A 21334-nucleotide genomic window follows, 5' to 3' on the forward strand; every position below is an offset into this window, starting at 1 on the left:
AGGCATTCAGTGATGCAAATACATTCCCATGTTCTCTAAAAACCAATGTACATATTGCCTAAAACACCATAGCATCTTGCCCATGCTGTTTCCAGAGGCAAACGAAAAAACAATATGCTAAACAAGTTGATTCTCCAACATTCTCACTTTCAGCATCAGCAAGAATCTTCAATTTCACACGACTGCTGCATATTTAGTGTGATATTATACAGCATATGTGATCATTCCACACATCTTTCCTGTCAATGCCACCAGCCCGCAGGCATTCACTCTCCAGTCTGATACGAATCAGATCCTTTTACCGTTTTAATTGGCATCAACAGATCTCCTCGCTGTGATTGTGAATAAATGAAGGCTTTGTGTATTGTACACACGGCACAATGGCTATTGTATGAGAATCTCAGGTTGGATTTCATTGGGAAGAGGTGTGACTGTTATTTTCGTCTCGCCCTGCCTTGTTGCGTCTGGGTTGGATTTTTTTTGCAAAATTAGGTAAACGGATGCCTCGGAAACATCAAACTGTGAATGTGTTTGTTTGGGCCCAGACATCCGCATGTTAAGTCATTCGTTTGTGTCCGTATGGACACTATGCATCATTTCATTGTGACACGTTAATGTGTTGCCGTCTGTTGGTTTGTGTTCGCGAGCGCAGCGGCTCTCGACTCGTAGCCTGGTGCTGATATATGGCCCTGCTCATCTGCTGTGCAATGCACATATGTTCAACCAAGAACATTATTGTGTGTGCGTAATTGCACAATGCACATTTGTCACTGTAACCACATCGGATTTCCTCCCGAAGCGGTCTTACTGTTGTCAAAGGATTGATTTTTCATTGTACACTCCCCAAAAATGGGTTTTCGCAGTGCCAGTGGTTCCATTTAAGAACCTTTAAAATCCATGGAATCTTTCCATTCGATTCGTTATAGTGGGAAAAGTTTCTTCAGATTTTTTAAATCTTCACATAAACGGTTCTTTTAAGAACCATTCAATGAAAGCTTCTTGGGGAAACCAAAAAATGGTTCTTCTATAGCATCACTGCAAAAACCCCATTTTGAAACTTTTATTTTAAAGAGTGGAAAAAAGTATTTTAGATTGTGAAAATGTTCTTTACACTATGAATATATAAATATGTAAATAATGTCACAATAAGCTACACAATCTGGTTTGAGCCAAGTCTGCAGTGACTGGCAAGGTTAAAACAGGGTCACTCAGGTGTGATACACATGGCTGGTATTATAATTTTCCATTACAAACCCAAAATGATGGTTCTGTTGCATCGCTACACCATCAAAAGTCCTTTATAGTGGTAAAACCATTCTTCACACTAAGAAAAAAAAAACTTATTTTAAGAAGTGTTCACAGAAAGGTTCTTTGAAGAACCCGAAATGGTTAAAATCTTGTTTAAATGTAACATCTGCACCTCATTCTTACACGTTTTGTTCATTTGTCTTCCTACAGTGCTCACTAATAAGAAAATCCATGTACAAATTCCACCACGGGACGCCATTATCCCAATCCAGCCCCCCAACTCCAGATCCAAACCGGGCGCGTCCAACAACGGAGTTGCCCACATCTCAACCATCTCATCCATCCTATTTCTTCCTCACTTACTCATAATACAACTCCTTCTGTGGCCCGATGGCGTCTGACGCACAGTAAAAAGACTGAATGATTCAAGCATGCATTTGCACTAGGCCCTTAGAAGTCTGCACATTTGTCTTCTGATCTCATCAGATGCTCAGTAAGTTCTCATGTCGGCCCTCCACAGGATACGACTATTCACAAACTGGTTATTCGTTTGCTTTGGCCTGTTTTAAAGGGTGTTATGTAGCTATTAAGTAGTGTACACAGACATAAATGTGTGATCATGGCACACCATCATTTCTTTGGTGGTTTTACTGTCATATTTTATAGTGCCGCTATTTTGCAACTTCATTGAATAAAGAATTACATTCATCTAGTTCGGTACAATTTAACACATCACATCCTGAATTCATTCACACCTTCTTGCAGGAGTTACATGATGAAAAGGCTGTTTTGTTTTTATAAATGTGTGAGTATTATTGTATGTGTGGATTATATTCAAGAAAGAATGAGCTATTTTAATTATCCTTTTATCAGTTTTACCTGGGTGAATCTACAAAGGTTATATTTCACCCCAAAATCGGGGTGTAATAATTCATAATTTTTGAATTATGAAAATAATGGCAATTTCGCAACATTAAGATTTTTTCCTAATAATCTGAATCTGAAAAAAGATTTTATTTATAAACGTTTCTAATATTTTCCCCAAAATACATTTACATGTCTTTGTATTATATTTATGAGAATTTGAGGGTTAAAATCTACATAATTGACACGAAATAAAACAAGTAAGGCATAAATCAATCATTCAATCTTAGTTGTCTTCAAAAAAAAAAAAAAAAAATGCCAATTTTTATTGCATCAAATATTATGTTTTCTTTCTTTTGATTTTGAGATGAAAAATGACCCAGTTTTTGTAAGATTGACCCACGTGCTTGTGCAATTAGAGCTTTTTTGTAAAAAGTCAAATTGTACATTTAACATATTTATACTGAAATCTATGTATACAAAGTGTGTATATGATAGTCGGGTCGCGCATAACCATTTAAAACAATGCAAATAGCTTTTAATTAACTTTAGGATGTTGAAACACTTTGTTTTTAGTGGTCTTTCGTAACATTGGCATTTAACCCATCTGGTGGCATTGATAATATTGTTTGATTTGACAGTTCGCCGTGACGTCACAGTCTTAAACTTTTGTTTGAATACATTAATGTCACTTTCCATGAAGCTCTGACTGCGCCGCGTGTCATTTGTTACTGTAAGTGCTCGCTCATAAACCGATCAATAAAATATCATATTTTCAATGCATACACGTGTCTTTCTGATCTCTACCTCTCTTTCGCGCTCTCGCTGTTTGAAATTGAAATGTTTGTTTCCTATTTTCGCTCCTCAGCATCAATCTCTGGGGGATCTTCTCGTCTAGTATTTTATCTTCCTGTGTCGCCTTTGGATTCCGGTTTGTAGCCTATATCCAAATACGTTTTTTCAGCCCGATCTGAACCTGTTTTGTATCAATTACATAATTTCTGACAACACATTCTGTGCTGTCTAACTAAGCGATGTTTGCAATAAACCCGTCACGCCCAGAAAGCTCAATTAAGTCGTCATGTCTTTCCGCAGACATGTTGTAATTTATGCTGCTTTTTTAATTAGCGGTGTCTTATTATTTAGATGCCAATTAAGCTGTCATGAACATTTCCTGGTCTCCAGCCACACTGAAACCCTTCATTTCTCCGTTGCGTTTTTATGCCAACAAAGTGCCTGGCAACTGTCAAAGTAATGCTGGCTTTGAAACTGCTTTGAGCTTAAAGGTGATTGCTTTATTTTATTTATTTTTTATTTATTTTTTCAATCATGACTCACTTTCATTTTTCACCGGCACGGCTACGCGCTTATTGTCGTTGTGAAAATAATTCTTCTTCTTCATGCAGCTGTGTAACCCCGTGTAATTGAAATAAACCCGCTCAACACAAACCCGCAAGAATTTAAGTGCACTTAATTAGACGTGTCTTGACTGAAAAATAACAGGCTTTCGCAGCTGACTGTGTTCTCGGTTTCAGCCTATAACCGATTCACTCTGTTATATGATCGCGTCCATTTAATATCCCACCTCAAAATCAATTGCCATGCGGGATACATTGTGTTACAGTAGTCTGGGAAGGCGGCAGGGGGCGTCGACTACCACCTGCAGATGTCTTTACTCCCACCCTTCCTCTCTATTCTACCACAGGGCTGGACTTGTTCGGTAATGTTAGGAAATTCATTGGAGATTGGAACGAACGGATCAATTCAATGAATCGATTCATTTGATTCAGCACCCCAAAATGTTCCTCGAACGTTTCTTCCTTTTGCTTAAATTGGGATGTTTTTGCTTTAGTAGCCTACTTTTTTTTTCTTTCTTTTTTTAAAATTAGCTCATTTAATGGCTCTTTAAGGCAAACGTTTCAGGCTATTGTTTGTCTCCAACATTTAGGCTAATTCATCTTACAGTTTTACTCCCAAGCCAATTTCCCACTTAATTTAGCTCATTTTGGCTGCCAATTTTCGTTGCTGGATGAGGAAAAGACAATGTCAACGCACACAGAAGAGCTACAACTGGGTAAATGTTTATGAATAGCAATCAATTGCTCAATACCAACCTTGATGAAAAGTTTCCTGATCTTAACTAGTTCTCACAAAACACACCAGTCAGACCAATGGAAGTGTTTAGCTCACACTTGCAAGAAAAAAAAGTCAGAATTGTGAGGAAAATGTTGGCTATGAAACTGCTGAAAAGATTCAAGTTCTGAGTTGCAATTCTGACTTTTTTTTGTCAGTCTCTCCTTTTTCTTTTTTCTTTTTTTGGCATTTCTGTGTGTTTCCACCATGGAATAAAAGTGAAAAACTAAATGCAAATAAATTTTTATTTCGTTTTTTATTATTGTATTTGACTTTTATTTACTTCCAAGTTAATGTCTTTTAATTCTGAGTTATATCTTGTAATTGTTTTGTTGTTGTTGTTTTGTTTGTTTTTCTGGATTGCAAGATAAGAAATGTCTGTTTCTGAGATATACACTCTTAAAAATAAAGGTGCTTAAAAAGTTCTTAGTTGCCATAGAAGAACCATTTTTGATTCCACAAAGAACCATTTAGTCAAAGATTCTTTAAAGAACCATTTCTTTCTTAACTTTCTATAATCTGAAGAACCTTCTTTCCCCACAAAGAACCTTTTGTGAAACAGAAAGGTTCTTCAGATGTTAAAGGTTCTTTATGGAATCATTTAGACAAAAAGGTTCTTCTATGGCATCGTGAAGCACCTTTATTTTTTTAGGAGTGTAACTGCAAGGGAAAAAAAAAAAGTCATTTAATTTTCATTTTCATTTTTTATTCTTTGGTGGAAATGGGCTTCCATGCAAACTTGTGGACATTTGAAGAAGCAACCATTCACCAAGGAGTGCGTTATTTCTATAAAAAAAAAAAAAAAAAAAAGCAAATCGATTCATGCGAATCGTTCAAAGGAGCCGATTCAGTAGAACGACTCGTTCGTGAATCGGACATCACTATTGTTCAGTGGGAACGGGACAGTAGAGAAACAGACAGCACAGAAGCGCACAGCAGCACTGAGCGCTTTATCCCGCAATTCCTCCAACAGTATTTACTGTTAATACTATAGTAGCTACTTCTAGGGATATTACTGTTTATAAATTATTAATAGTGCGTAAAGACATGAGCACCAGGAACAGATCCCCACCGGACTGATCAATAACACACATCCTCTTTCATCAGGACCACCGGTTTTAAACCCGGACGCGCGTTTACATCTCTAAACAAGTGGATTGTCTTCTATATCCTGCTGTTATAGACAGAGTCGGATGCGTTGAATCGCTGTGTGAAGTGTAGAGCATCAGCGTCAGTGGACTTCTTCCTCCTCCCCAGTCTCTGGATCCGGACACAATGGATCTGACAGCGGTCGCGCTGCTCGTGTCGCTCATCTCCGTGTCTCTGTCTGCGGATAACGCGGGCGGCAAAGCGCGGAGCTGCGCGGATGTGCGCCAGTTCTACAGCGGCAAAGGCTTCACGTTAAACGGCGTCCCGCAGTCCGAGATATCAGGTATGAATTACCGGTGACAGAGGTCATTGTTACCGGTACTACGGTCTCATTCATATTCAACACTGTCATTTCTCTGTGTGTTCACTAGATGTGTTTATGTCGGCTAGTTTATCTAATAAAATATCTAATCTAATCTTATCTATCTATCTATCTATCTACGTCTGTCTTGCCTATTTATCTTTTTGTCTATCTGTATGTGTCCTTTCTTTCTTTCTTTCTTTCTTTCCGTTTCTGTCTATCCATTTGTTTCTATCTATCTATCTATCTATCTATCTATCTATCTATCTATCTATCTATCTATCTATCTATCTATCTATCTATCTATCTATCTATCTATCTATCTATCTATCTACGTCTGTCTGTCTGTCTGTCTGTCTGTCTTGCCTATTTATCTTTTTGTCTACCTGTATGTCCTTTCTTTCTTTCTTTCCATTTCTGTCTATCCATTTGTTTCTATCTATCTATCTATCTATCTATCTATCTACGTCTGTCTGTCTTGCCTATTTATCTTTTTGTCTATCTGTATGTCTTTCTTTCTTTCTGTCTATGTCTCTGTCTATCCATTTGTCCCTATCTTTCTTTCTTTCTTTCTTTCTTCCGGTTTCTATTTGCCTATTTAGATAAAGATATAGTTGCCTATTTATCTTTTTGTCTACCTGTATGTCCTTTCTTTCTTTTTCTTTCTTTCTTTCTTCCAGTTTCTATCTGTCTATCCATTTGTCCCTGTCTGTCTATCTATCTATCTATCTATCCCATTGTCTTCTGCCTGTCTTTTTGTATTTTTTTTTTTCGTTTGTCATCAACAATTTTGAGCAGTTTAGCACCTGACACGTTCCTCTTGCTTCGCGAGGTGCATGTTCTTATTGTCAAGTTCAGAAAGCACTTGAACAGATGGAGGGTCCCAGACAAAAGCTCTACTCGCCGCACCGAAAAGAACAATAGACAAAACTGTAACTGCTAAAACGGGGCTACACCTGGCATAATGTTGTTCACGAGCGGCTTCCCCATTAAAAATGACCTTTCGGTTCATTCATCAGTTTTATACACACACCCACCTGATGTCTGGATCCCCATGTGGTTTGAAAGAGCATGTGCTGGAGCTGATCTCCAACAGTATGTGGTCCCTGTAGGTCATGTTATGATGAACACAGTGACGGCTGCATTCGTAGGTTTCCCTCAGGGTTGCAATTTAGGTGTAAAAACTTGTGGTTCTGTGGTTTGTATGCAATTTGTAGTATTAATCAGGACTAGTGATGTTATTAAATAGACATACGCCAGTGAGAAGTCAGTAAATCATGTCATTTGATGTGCAACTCTCTTTGTCATTTGCAAGTAACAGGCAGCGACTGAAATCCATGCAGTCAGCAAATGATTCGTAGCTGCAGCCAGTGATTTTTAATATTCCCATTAGAGGCCAAAAAATGTTGGCAGGTTGTGAATCTGTCCAATGCATGCTGGGTAGTATGAAATCTGCCATCAATCTTTATGACACAGCCATCTTTTTGATAATAGGTCGCACATTATAACCGATAATATGTCACCAATCAGTCTGCATAAACATGCAATTATATCAGTGCATGATGCGCTCCCAGTTTTTTTTTTCTTTTTTTTTTTTTCCCAGAATTCCTCTGGGATCCATATGTCTAATTGTGCTGTGTGCCCAAGAAGCTAAAGGAGATAAATGATCGCACATGTGCCATGCTAACACACACAAACACTTGTAAATAAAGCACCAAGGAAACACAATTTACACAACATTGCCATTATTCAGTAGACTTTTTCTCTAAGACAATGAAAATATATCCGTACAATATATATAATCTGTCAGTTGTGTTCAACACACACAAACATCACCTCAGCAGCCCCCTTCAGTAATAAGCGTATTTGAGGCGTTATACTTTGGCATCCTCAGCACATTTGAGAGGCTGAGAGAAACAAAGAGTTCCTATTGGCCGAGAGGAAATTCTCAAGGTCATCGCCTGCGGTCTCAATGACAGAAGGGGGGAGATGAGGAAAATGTACCATGTGCCGGGCCGCCCACCACCGTCTCTTTTGAGACCGTCTCGACATCTTTTATTCATCGTCCAGACCGTCAGAATAAGTTGTTCGTTTAAAAGCTTAAAAGTGGTTCGAGGCCAAATAGTGTTTGTCTGCTTGAAGTTCAGATTCATTTCTAGAGATGCATTATAAGTTAGTGGTTAAATCTAAATGGTTAAAAATATACTTTGAATGATTGAGTTTTTTTTTTATTATTTATTTAAATTATTTTTATTGACTATATTTTGATATTTGGCAATTATTTAAAAAATAATATAATAAATATTAGGGTGTGCTGTATTCCTCTCATCAAAACGAAATATTTATATCAGGGTCCAAGCTGCTCTTTTCCATACAATGAAAGTGAATGGGGACTACAATTTTTAAAGGGTTAGTTCACTCAAAAATGAAAATTTTTCATCATTTACTCACCCTCAAGTTATTCCAAACATGTATGAGTTGAACACAAGAGAGGATATTTTGAAGAATATGGGTAACCAAACAGTTGATGGTCCCCACTGACTTCCATAGTATGGGGAAAAAAATGCTATGGATGACAGTGGGGACCATCACTACTACATTCTTCACAATATATTCTTTTGTGTTCAACAGGTTTGGAACAACTTGAGGGTGAGTAAATGATGAAAACTTTTCAAACTATCCCTTTAAGCAAGTTTTTCTGTAAAATAATTTCCGTCTTCGTTAACAGCTTGATAAAACTTGGAATATAGTGCATAAAACATTTGGATTAATTTTATGATGATTTTTGTAAGGAATTTTGTAAGGAATTCCTTACATTGTAAGGAAAAGTGCAGCATGAACTTGCTTCAAAACGTCTCCTTTTGTGTTCCACAGAAGAAAGAAAGTCATACTGGTTTTGTACGGCATAAGCATGAATAAATGATGACAGGACTGAACTCTTAGAAATATATCACGCTACAAATGAAAAACTGGTTGCGAACAAAATTTCTTGCCAAGTTTTATTAGTAAAATTGTGTTAATTTGCTTTTTATAAATCTACTGAGATTAATGCATTAAACGAAATTTGATTTTCAATATAAATTGCATGATATTATATATATTTAACGACAATAATATTCACAGGATATTAGACGTAACATTAACAAAACGTTGTTTGAATGTTGAACTAATGTTCTAGGTAGCTATACAGCTGTCATCTCCTCAGATTATTACAATACAATGTTATTTTGTTGTCACTTTGACGGATGTGATGGTGATACCCACATTGTGCACTCTGAGTCGAAGGGTTTGAGGTTTTAGCATGTTAGCGTGTTTTAGAAGGAGCTGATCATAAAGCATACCTAAAGGTCAGAGAGGAACCAGAGCTGAATGCTGCTGTCTAGAATTACCAATGCAACTAGTGTGTCTGCCGTTTTTACGAACACAGAGGCAGCGTATTGTTCAGCGGGGGGGACTATGTGACACTTAGAGCCCTGCGGTGACTCTAAACAATGACAATCTCACATTTCGCTCAAGTAGGCCATGAAGATGGGAGCTGGGTATGTGTGTGATCTCGCATTTGTTTGCGATCGTAACTTTGTTGTTTTTAGAGATTTATTTCCAGGTTTTGAAAGCGAGATCCAAGTGTTGTCGGATTTGTGATGTTTGGACCCTTGTAACCTATAGCCTGGTTTCGGAGCTCAGCTTTGGCTCATATTTGCTGCTCTTCTATACAGCGAGGCACACACCCATGAGCCCTGTGTGAAATGAAAGAGGCACACACCCATGTTCTTAGCCACACTGCCACACGCACATCCAACCCCCATGTAAGCCATGTGGAGACGCACGGCCCTGATTCGGTTAAGCTTCTTGCATAAATTAAACCCGTTTGCACATGCAAATTCAATAATACAGTCGTTCAGTGGAGAGTGACAATCAAATTCGCTCATTTGAAGTTGTTTAATTAGTTTTACGCATCTAATTTCTGTTTGCACGACTGTCACAAATTTAAATCTAGTGGTAATTCCTCACAAATTATAGAATTATTAGGCTTGAACTTCCAAATAAATTATGAAGTATCCTTATATATATATATATATATATATATATATATATATATATATATATATATATATATATATTCAAAAATAATAGAGATATGAACATGCTTCAAAACGTCGTCTTTTGTGTTCTGATACTGGTTTTGAATGGCATAACCATGAGTAAATGATGAAAGGATTTTCATTATTTGACTGAACTCTTAGAAATATATCATGTTACAAATGTAAAATTGGTTGGAAACAAAATTTCTTGAGTTTTATTAGTAAAATTGTGTTAATTTGTTATATTCAAAAATAATATTTGAAATATCGAGACATGAACATGCTTCAAAACATCAGATAATACAGTCAGGTTAATACTGTTTGTTTTATTTATATATATTAAGATTTTTCAATATTAAGATTGAATTTATTTTACTAAATGTTCAATCATAAACTGAAAATGAAGATATGCTTTATATGATCTAAATTAACTAGTTTTATTCAATTTAACTTTTTTTTTTTTACTGTAATATGACTGGATCAACCTGTCTATATTAGAAAAGATATGTATTGTATGATTTAAATTGACAAGTTTTATTCAACTTTAAAAAGTATTGTAATATGACTGAATCAACATGGCTATATTAGCTTTGATTAAATTAAGTGCAAACTTAATTATAATTGCTATTAATGGTTTATTAAACATTCAAATATGATGCATTAGTAATTATTATATTATTATTTAAAAATCATATTTATAATCATTCATTCATTATTATTATGTAATTAATATGATTGTATTTATTATTATATTGAATGTAATTATATTTAAGATTTTTATTAATGAAGATTGCAGACAATATGTTCTGTCATGAAAACCAAAAATTTGCTTCATATGCTAACATTTAAATTAGTTAAAAAGAAACAAGTTTTATTTAAAAAAATAATAGTTTCTGGTTACATTAGTTTACATCAAGGAAAGTCCTTTTAAAGGTGAAATTATGCAGAAATAGCTCCATATTAACTGCATTTTCACTTTTAGTAGTTTGAGGTTGTGCTACTGCATACAGTACCAAGACAGTCGTGCCAAATGTTCATGTTTTCACTGATGAATTGTCGGCTCGTGATTATCTGAGCATAATTACACCTTCTCCCACACAGCTTCTCTCCCTCTGGCCCGCTGATTGTTCTTTTGAAGCGTGGGGGTGTTTCTCAGTAGGGATCTGCAGTGCGCTGTGATGCTTGTTAGAGCCGAGATCGTGCAGATCTGATCAGGGCTGAAACATGCCACCGCGCTCTCAATCTTCCACCGTCATGCCCTGCCACTGATCGTGAATAAAAGCACAGCTGTACTCAGAGGTACAGGCAACAGCACCTGGAACGACTGACTGCTCTGCTTTTGTTCAGGTGCACTGGAGTAGTTGTAAAATTTGGGCTGGGCACGTCTTCTAAAAGCATTGATTGTGTTCTAAAATGTGTGGAGAGCAATAAATATATAGAATAGATCATTTTTGACAAAACCTGAATAAATTTCAACAAACATTTCTGTGTAATTGCAGAATAAATGCTGACTAAAAGAAGAATAAAATATTTTTATCTCAACAGCTACACTGTAAAAAGTGATAAGTTGACTTAACTTAAAAAAATTGAGGAAACCTGTTGCCTTAAAATTATTAAGTAAATGATAATTTAAAAAAATAAGTGAAGTGAACTGTCAAGTTCACTTAACTTTTTTTTTTTTAAATGATTATTTACTTAATTTTAATGCAACAGGTTTCCTCAATTTTTTTTAAGTTAAGTCAATTTATCACTTTTTACAGTGTATAATTTACCATATAAATTGTGGTTGGCCCAATTATAATTTACTAAAATTACATAGCTTCAAACTCAGTCTGATATGACATCATTATCCACATGGCGCAGATGACTGGTTTCTTTTCACATCAGCAGCCAATGAGCTTGCTGCTCAGCATTCAAATACTCGGCTAGTGTTTGCTGTAGCAGTTGCAGCGTGCTTTAGAGACCCTCCACCTCCCCCAGCTCCACCTGTATAGATCTGCTATATATGTTATCCACCTTATTCTTCAGCGCGGAATACTTCAGGTTGAATAGCCGCTATAGGGAAATAACAAGTAGTACAAACCAGTGTGTTCATAATTAAGATAATACAATAAAATAATATTGTAAGACACACCAGTTTGCAATATCAAGCAGTAAAATGAGTGGTTTTGTACAGCTAAAGATAGCTGGAAGCTAATGAGACCGGAAGCAAGACCTATAAAATTTACAAATGGCCACACCAATTTTTACAGGAAGAATAAGGTGGATATGTGTAAGTCTGTGGATGTATTGGCAGCAGCAAGTCTAAGTTATTAGTTCATTCCTTGAGAATCAAACCTTTGGCCTTAGCATTGTTAGCGTTATGCGCTACTATTTAAGCTACAGAAATGCCTCAAAAACACAAAGTGACTGTTGAATTTGCATCAAAATTAATTTGATTGTCAACAAAATCTACCCCCTTTTAAGAGTCGTTATCCTCTATGATTGTTCAGCAATCATACTGAACATGTAGCAGTTAGCATTGCATCTGAGTTATAAAGTTGATGCTGTATGTCTATAACCCTCTTTACTTACTAGAATAATTCTGACTCTCCACAACTACAACAGAAAACCCTGACTGATTTGCTTCTTGAAAACAAATTCAGCTAGAGTTCATTGTTTAGGCTATGCTGTTAGCACCTCCAGCTAATTAAATACATGAAATGGCTCCATTTGTGATTAGTCTTCCGTAGCTGCCGACAAGTGTTCGTCACCTCGTGCTGAACGCTCGCTAGCAGCAGTCTTGTGAATAATTCACAGTAGCGCCGGGCGTTCCTCCAGCCACTTTGCTCTGTCAATATTAATTGCATGTTTTTCGCGTTGGCCAATTTGCTGTCAGGTTATCTCGCTGCCAGCACGCTGGTGAAAGGGAAGAGAAGTGAGTGATGAAGACGGAGATGTGATTATTATCGCTGTCAGCTTCTTTGTTCAAGAAACATTATACGGCTCGAGTGGCAGAGTGCTGTGAAATTTGTGTCTCAGCGTTTGAACAAGATTTCCATGAGTGAGACTGAGAATACAACACATGGGCATGCCTGTTCTCTGTGGGTCTCATTCACTAATAATTGCATAGGCACATATGCACATATGAACAACACTTGCGTAATCACACATTTTTTCTTAACCTTTATATAATTTTAAAGGAATAGTTCAGCTAAAAATGAACAATTTACTCACCCTCAGGCCATCCAAGATGTAGACGAGTTTGTTTCTTCATCTGAACAGATTTGGAGAAATTTAATGAGAAGTTTAAACGGCTGATAAAAACACTATAATACACAAGTAATTCACACAACTCCATCAATTAATGTCTTGTAATGCAAAAAACTGTTTGTAATAAACAAATCCGTCGAGATGTTTTCAAACTATTGCTTCTGCATCTGCATCTCCTGTGAAAAAGTGATTTCATCTGAATCGGGAGAAAACTATGCACTGATCAAGCACCGTTTACGAGAGAAAACAGTACAAAAGCAAATATGTTGTTGGATTTTGATGTGAAAGGACAACAGTTATGGATGTTTTCACTGGAGGAAGTGTTATTATGGCTTATGGACTTGTATTTTGGCCAGAAGCAACAGTTTAAAATTAAAACACCTTAATGATGGATTTATTTCTTACAAACAAGCAACTTTTCACATTACAAGATGTTAATTGATGGACTGGAGTGGTGTGGATTACTTGTGGATTATTAGGATGTTTTTATCAGCTGTTTGGACTCTCAATCTGACGGCACCCATTCACTACAGAGGAAACATTGGTGAGCAAGGGATGTAATGCTAAATTTCTCCAAATGTGTTCTAACGACGAACCAAACTTATCTCATCTAAATTTTTATTTTTGGGTTAACTATTCTTTTAATAAATTTTAATAAAAAGGGCTTTCCACACAACCTTTTTAGAGCTTTTTGTCACTCAGTATGATGTATGTTCACGCACAAATTTGTGCGTATGCATGCTTAGTAAATAAGACCCACTGTCTTTTATCTAGTGTCCTGAAACAGGTCACGTCACATTAGGCTGGACATCATCCTCCGTTGACTGTATTAGTCAGGTAATCTCTTTAGGGTCTTGACATTGAGTGAATTAGAGGTTCTTTACCATTTACTCATTAAGTGTCTCTTTGTAATTGGATCTAAGGGAGAAGAATGCTTGTCAGAGTCTATTAAGAGTGAAAGTGTGACGTTCAGCACGTTATACGTGTAAGTATGCCAAAATTTGTGCTGAGGTTTAGTCTGATTCACCACAAACAAGCAGCTACGACTTAGAACCTCCCATTAGCATTTTCCCTTCATGATTAACAAGTTTTCAGTGTATCGCAAAAGTCTGTTTAGGTACAAAACAATGCTAAAAATGATAAATGCAAAAATTACACTGCAACCAAAATAGTCAGGAGTCTTTAGCATAGAAAAAGTATTAGGCTAATCAAAAGATTAAAAAAAAAATGTTTCATGTTTTGTTGATGCCAAAGACGGGACAAAATGTCCAAACTTTTTGGCACAAATGCATCTGTCACTTGGGAGAAGCTAGCAAAATTAGGCAGATGCTAACACTGACAGGTTGCATATCCTCATGAAAAAATCATGAAACAACAATGGAGGGTAAAAGAAAAAACAACTTAGACAAGTCTAAGATCACTTAGAAGTGTTCTGATATCTGAAATTAAATGTGGCCAAATTTGAGGACATAAAATGTTGCACCTGAGTAGCATGGAGTGGAACTGCTAATGCTAAATGCTAACAACCCAAATGTAAGATGTTTCGCAATTTGAAAACAAAACATATATGCTCTGTTAAAGACACACTTCTGACTTTATGCGTGACAGCTCAGGGATTAGGATTTCTTTAAGACTCAAATACTCTGGTCGTAATCCAGGGGCCCGTAATCCAGATTTTAGCAGTGGCTAGCGTGGCAATTTGAGCATGTCTCAATGACCTTGTTAGAAAGCAAGGAATTTAAATTAAAGAAAAGCACTCAAAGGAGCCCTTTACCTAGCATTAGCGTTCATTTTCAGTGATTGGATCATGATTGGATAGCACTTGAGCTTTGACTGGTCAGGTTGTAAATTTAGCTTGATTACACTTCCATTTTTCCTCTCTGTGTTTATTTGTGGTTAAAGTGCGCTTTTGTGGATTCTTGCCTTTTAATTCTGCTCTCACAATTTAAATAGGTTTAATTGAATGAATGAATAAATAAATGCTAATTTATGAATGTAATATTTATGAAAATGAAAATGTAGTTGAGAAATAAAAAAAGAAAAAAAGAAACTGAATATATGATGGCCCAAAGACACACTAATCTATTCTATCAGTTCATGGTGTGTTCTGTTCATTTGTCTTGACCCTGTCAACCAATGCGACAGACCATTAGGCTGATGAGATTTATTTATTGTGACACTTTTTATTGTTTGAGTGGAAGCAATTATGAAGAACTTATTATTTTGCATAATGACTTGCCGTTTCAGTCACGGCACGTTTTCCTCACTCACTGGAAGAACCTCACGCACCGAATGACAGCTACTGCGGATGATAAAACCCAGCGAGGGATTATAAAATTAATGCATCACATTGAGAATGACGGAACATTATCATTTGCTGTTTTTATAGTCTACTAAGTAAGCACATTCTCACTTTCTCTCTCGCTCTCTCTCTCTCCAAGCCTGGTGACTTGCTCAAAGCCTTATGATTTATCCATTTTCCTTCAAGGTTTCTCTTCCTGTTAATATCTGGCTTAAACTCCAGTAACATGTCTACGTACCAGTGGTGATTACTTTAAAGCTAAACAGGAAACCCAAAACAAATGATCTATCTATCTATCTATCTATCTATCTATCTATTATACAACAGTTCTTTCTGGTCCTCGAATATGATTGGCTGATATTCTAGTGATAATCTAGTGATGCCCAGATCCACTATAATTTTAAAAATAGTACTGTTTTTATGTCACGGAATGTAGTTTTAAGAGTTTTTTTTTGTTGTTTTTTTTTATGTGGGAATGTACTTGTTTAGATTTTAAATATGTGGTTTGTTAATAAAGATAACGTCTATTTAAAAATTTACTTTGACGTTTTTGCAGATGTGAGCTCCAGGGTGCCAGCAGGTGCTCAGTGCTCAAATGTTTAGCAGTTTAAAATGATCTGATTGCAAACACGGAAGCAAAATTGGGTAAAAGGTTTAGAATAGAAATTGTTCTTCAGGTATTTTGCGTTAAATACGTGAAATTATTTTAACACATTAAGGATTTTTGAATTTATCGCATGCGTTAACACGTTGACAGCCCTAATAAACACGTAAAATATCACACAGCACTCATGCACAAATTTGTAGCTTTTTTACATAAATATTAGGGGTGGGAGAAAAAAAATCGATTCACCTAACATTCGCGATTCTTTTTAAAACGATTTAAAATCGATTGGTTTATTTCAGAATCGATTTCTATTTAATTATTTTACTTTTCCTAAGAGGTGGTGGGGAGAATTTACTGCTTTTATTCCAAAAGAGGGCAAAATGTATAGGTGCGTTCGACTTGAAGTCGTACATGAAAGAACTGCGAGAGCAATTCGAAATCATGCGTCTGCTCTCTAGCTCTCATGGTGCTTTGATAACGTCATACAACAATCGGTCTGCGTGCCGCTGCATTAGATGACGTCGTATACATTTCAAGCCGGCGCATGAAAGCAAAACAATAGCGGAGGGAGAGGATCAAACCTCTTCGAGAAATCTTTCTGCACCTTCACATTTTGAATCCCAAGTGTGAAAACACTTTTGATTTTACACACTGCCGGGAAAACATGACTAATCATGACTAAAATGGTATGCAAAGTAAAATAGCACTTTATTTTATTTCAGAAAGTATTTTTTCTACTCATTTTGTTGAACATTTGACTATTATATTTATGTGCAAGTTCAGGGTTTTGGTACTTGAAAGTTTCATGGTTCAAGGTACTTTAAAATATACACTGTGTATGTGTATGCTCCTGAAATAAAAGTTCAGAAAGATGTGATGCATTGTTTTTGTTAATATGACTCATCATATACGGTCTCTTTAAGGGTATGATCAAGTATTTTCCATTGTCTATTCTTTAAGCAAACAAAAATCACAATAAATTGTAATATCGAATCGCAATAGTTATATGATCGCAATACTCAATTATCGCAATATATATTGAATCGGCACACAAGTATCGGGACAGTATTGAATTGGCAGTTTAGCGTATCATCCCAGCCCTAATAAATATGTCTATAGTCAGTGGGCGCAAGTTATACATCCCCTAGTGGTGGGGATGAAGCATTGCACACAAAAAAAATTGGTAACCAGTTCCTTGTAGAAATGTTCTGTTCAGTTTCAAGGAAAATTAAATGCATCTATAATCTTTTGGAATAAATTAAAGGGGTCATATGATGCGATTTCAAGTTGTCCTTTCTCTTTGGAGCGTTACAAGCTGTTTGTGCATAGATAAGATCCCTAAAGTTGCAAAGACTAAAGTCTCAAACCCAAAGAAATATTTTTTTATAAAATTTAAGACTCGTCCACGCCCTCCTAATATGGCTCATTTAAACACGCTCCCACGTCTACGTCACTGTTTGGGAAGATTTGCAAAACACTGCCCAAATGTATATGCAAAGATAGAGGACGTAATGTTTATTCTCGCTGTAATATTGTTGCTGCCGCCATCGCCATGTCCTGAATACGCTGTGTTTCATTGTGAAAGCGAAAGTATTTTGTTTGGGCTTCCAAAAGAGGACACAACTAGAAATCAGTGGTTAAGTTGTATTTACAACACTGTTCCAGAACAGTTCAACCCAAATATTAGAGTGTGTGCAGCGCATTTTACGGAGGACTATTTCCTGAACCTGGTAGAGTAGCCACTGACCATTCAAACGCGAGTTTTGAGCTGTGTGGAGTAGTACTTGTTGTTTGTCGTTTCTCCGATCAAAAATGCAGACATGGTAATGTTTACGCGGCGCGATGCAACGCGTAAAAAGACAGTACAAGTCATTATAATCAGTAATTATGTCCCCACTGGATGCAACAAATGCCTTGTTTGTAATGGGTTTTATTATTTTTGTCTCATCGTGCTGGGACACGGCATCACAATACGGTAAGGGGCATAACATTTCCGTTACACGCTTGAGGAATTCGGCCAATCACAACGCACTGGATAGCTGGCCAATCAGAGCACACCTCGCTTCTCAGAATGATGAGCTTTGTAAAAATCGATGTGTTTCAGAAAGGCGGGGCATAGAGGAGCAACAATAATGTACAGTATGTGGAAAATAATGTGTTTTTTGAACCTTAACACATTGCATTACACCAAATACACAAAATAATGTTCTTTTTAGCAACGTCATATGACCCCTTTAAATAAACTTATTTCAAATAAACAAAATGTTTGTGTGTTTTGTATTTTTATATAACTATACAACTATTGCCATTGATAACTGGCATCTGTGTTTTCCCACTCTTAAAAAACGCCAGCCACCACTGGCACGTACCAGAGCTGAATATTTCAGCACCAAAATCCAGGCTAAAAATATTCTGAAGAAGCACTAAAGTAACCAGACAGGAGTTCTTTGTGGTCTTTCTCTTTAAGTTTCACCCTCTCTCTACGTCTTAACCCCTTAGCCCGTTTTCCTCATCTGCACTCTCACACGTGTTCTCGCCTCATACTCGATTAGAGATCAGGATGTCTGTTTTAACAAGGTTTGGCAAATATTGTAATGCATGCGATTACGTGTGCTGTTTGCACACACACGCACGTGCTCACTTGCACACGTGTGTGTCTAGGCAGCAAGGCAGAGTCTGAGCTGTGGTGTATTTTTAGATTTATGGAAACCTAGAAATGTCCAATTCAAAGAGCTGGGTTGTACGCTTAGCCATCTTTCACCATTAGCAAAGCAAGGCGTACGTTTTAGAGTGTATCCATAATGCATACTATGTGTTGGCTCTGATCTCAACAAACGTTCGAGAAGATAGGAAGCTGCTCGTCAAGAAACCTGCCTCAATGTACTGCTTGAAGCAAAGAAGGTATATTAGATGTTTACAAGTCTGCTAAGCTATTATGAAATGCATCCCAAATGTAAGAATTAAGTATACGAATTTCAGTATGCCATATTTCCGAGTGGAACATTATTCAATAAGAAACAAATGTAGGATGGAATGGGATTTTGTTCTTTAGGATTTGATTTGATCATGAAACTTCATATGATGCATTTTTCACCCTAAAGGTGATGTTAGTCAAAATGATGTTTCGGAGCAAGTTATGTTTAGAACAAAGATTACGATTTTTTTACTTTTAATTAACATGCGCCTATGATTCGCTCACAATAATCATTCACAATCTAGTAGAAAAGTCAATTAGCACATTAGTGGCCACAAACACAATTGCAAAAATCAATCAAACAGGTTTCCAGAACAACCCCTTGTCTACAATTGGTCAGACAAAATAAATGGTCCGGCTCCAAACTCAAACCATTGGTTGACCCATCCCAAGCTAGGCTGCATTTCCCAAAAACATTGTAAAACCAGTAGACCGTAGAGACAATTGGTGCCAGTGGTTTCTACAATCTACTTAGGCTTACAATGTTTTTGGGAAACATGTATGTCTTTTACACCGACTTTACAATCGATTGAATTATGTATAGTTGTCTTTCTACATTAAGATGGGACAGGACAAAGTATCGAAAGGTATTTAGAAAGGGAAAAAAAATACCTTTTTAACTTTATTGTACGTTTAGTGGTGTTTTAAATGTTGGTTTTGGGCTTATCGTTAAATTCAAATATCTAAGCTATGCTATCTCTGTAACACTAAGCTGTACTTTTTGTTTTATTAGTTTCCCGAAAGGCATCTATATATCATGTTCTAAATATAAAGTCAACAGGGTTGTATTTTCCGTTTGAACCCTCTCATATACTGTGTGTTATAGGATCACAGAAGCTCATTAGACCAACCTGTTATGGCCTTTATATTTCACACTCCCTTCTGCTTCCTCAGTTCCCCTGGGTCATAAAACTGTAAACACGCATATGAGAGCAGACCATGTGCAAACTAAATCACAGTCAGGCCTGAGCTATTTTCACCGCTGATTATGGTCAAACCCCAGACGTACCTCAGTTTGACGATCCTACCCATTTACCAAAGAAAGGAAGGCCTGGCATCTTAGAACTACCTAGGAAATCAATTAAAAGGTACTTTCCAGTGTTTTATAAGGCTTGCTCTGAAGTCGTCTCTTTTAGCACATAAAGTGAGTGGCCGTCAATCGCCTTTATTGCGGGTTCGTGCAAGGCCTGGTTCAGGGGTCACAAGCTCTTAGCGCAAGACGGCATGGCGCCTGGGACACTCGGGACTCTTTGAGCCGCCCCGCGACTCAGCAGGGTAGCGGATAAGAGAGACCAGAGGCAGATGGTTAAGAGAGTGCGAGAAACCCAGCAGGAGGGGGGTAATGAGTGCTAATAGGCACAGGAAGAGGTTGAAAGAAAGGTCACCTAGAAATGTGGCGGAAGACCAGACGACAAACGGACAGGAGTGGAGATTAAAAGAGTCGGACAGAGGTGACAAAGCCACAGATTAATTTTATACTCTCGGTAGTATAAGGACTTAATCCCTCATCAGTTTTTATTCCCCAACAGGGTACCTCCATGTATACAGAAACGGATTATGACGTCCGGATGTCCTGGGCACGGATGCCATGCATCAGAAGCGAGAGGCACATTGAGATGTTATGTAACTAAAGCTTTCCCGAAATTGACGGCCTTCAAGTGAAAGTAGTTTAACAGATCTAGTTTTCGCAAAAAGTATAAAGTGGTGTCCGAACCATTTGTTTGGTTTATTAAAATCAGCTAACTGCTACACAGTTCTTGATCAGTTTGTTGCAAAATTATTTCCTTAATGCTACAACAGTCATTTTTGTTGACTGAAACTGGGCAAGGAATTTCTAGTTCCCAACATGCTTTCCTGGAGAACTTATTGGGAAAGTTGACATTTACTAAAAGGGGAAGACATAACATTTAATGTTTAGTTATGTTGAGAGTTTTTGTAATTTTGGGCAAAGAATGGAGCTGTTGATAAGGTTAAGGGTGGGTAGATGAAGAGTATATTAGTTTAGGGCCCTATGATATCCATTTTATTATTATTTTTTTTCCAAATTCCGTTTTAATTTTTCTGTTTTCATTTTTCTACACTGCAAAAAAATGCTATTCTTACTTAGATTTTTTGTCTTGTTTTCAGCCAAAATATCTAGAAATTCTTAAATCAAGAAGGATTTTCTAGACAAGTAAAATTACTGTCTTGTTTTCAGAAAAAACAAGTCAAAATTAAATGAGTTTTAGCTTAGAACAAGCAAAATAATCTGCCAAAGGGGTAAGAAAAATAATCTTATAAGAAAAATTGTTGATTTAAGTATTTCTAGATATTTTGGCTGAAAACAAGACAAAAAATCTAAGTAAGAAAAGCATTTTTTGCAGTGTAGATTTTTCTACACTGTTTTAATGGTTAAATTAATTTTTTTATTAATCAAAAAGCA

The 21334-nt window shown here is 36.7% G+C and overlaps 1 protein-coding gene across 8 annotated transcripts in view; it reads left to right on the plus strand.

Annotated features, from left to right (window-relative positions):
* gpc1a (glypican 1a) overlaps positions 1-21334 on the plus strand; it is a 90073-nt gene that overhangs the window by 53802 nt on the left and 14937 nt on the right. The window lies entirely within an intron of this gene.

The sequence above is a fragment of the Onychostoma macrolepis genome, chromosome 22, assembly GCF_012432095.1.
Source record: "Onychostoma macrolepis isolate SWU-2019 chromosome 22, ASM1243209v1, whole genome shotgun sequence".
Taxonomy (NCBI): Eukaryota; Metazoa; Chordata; class Actinopteri; order Cypriniformes; family Cyprinidae; genus Onychostoma; species Onychostoma macrolepis.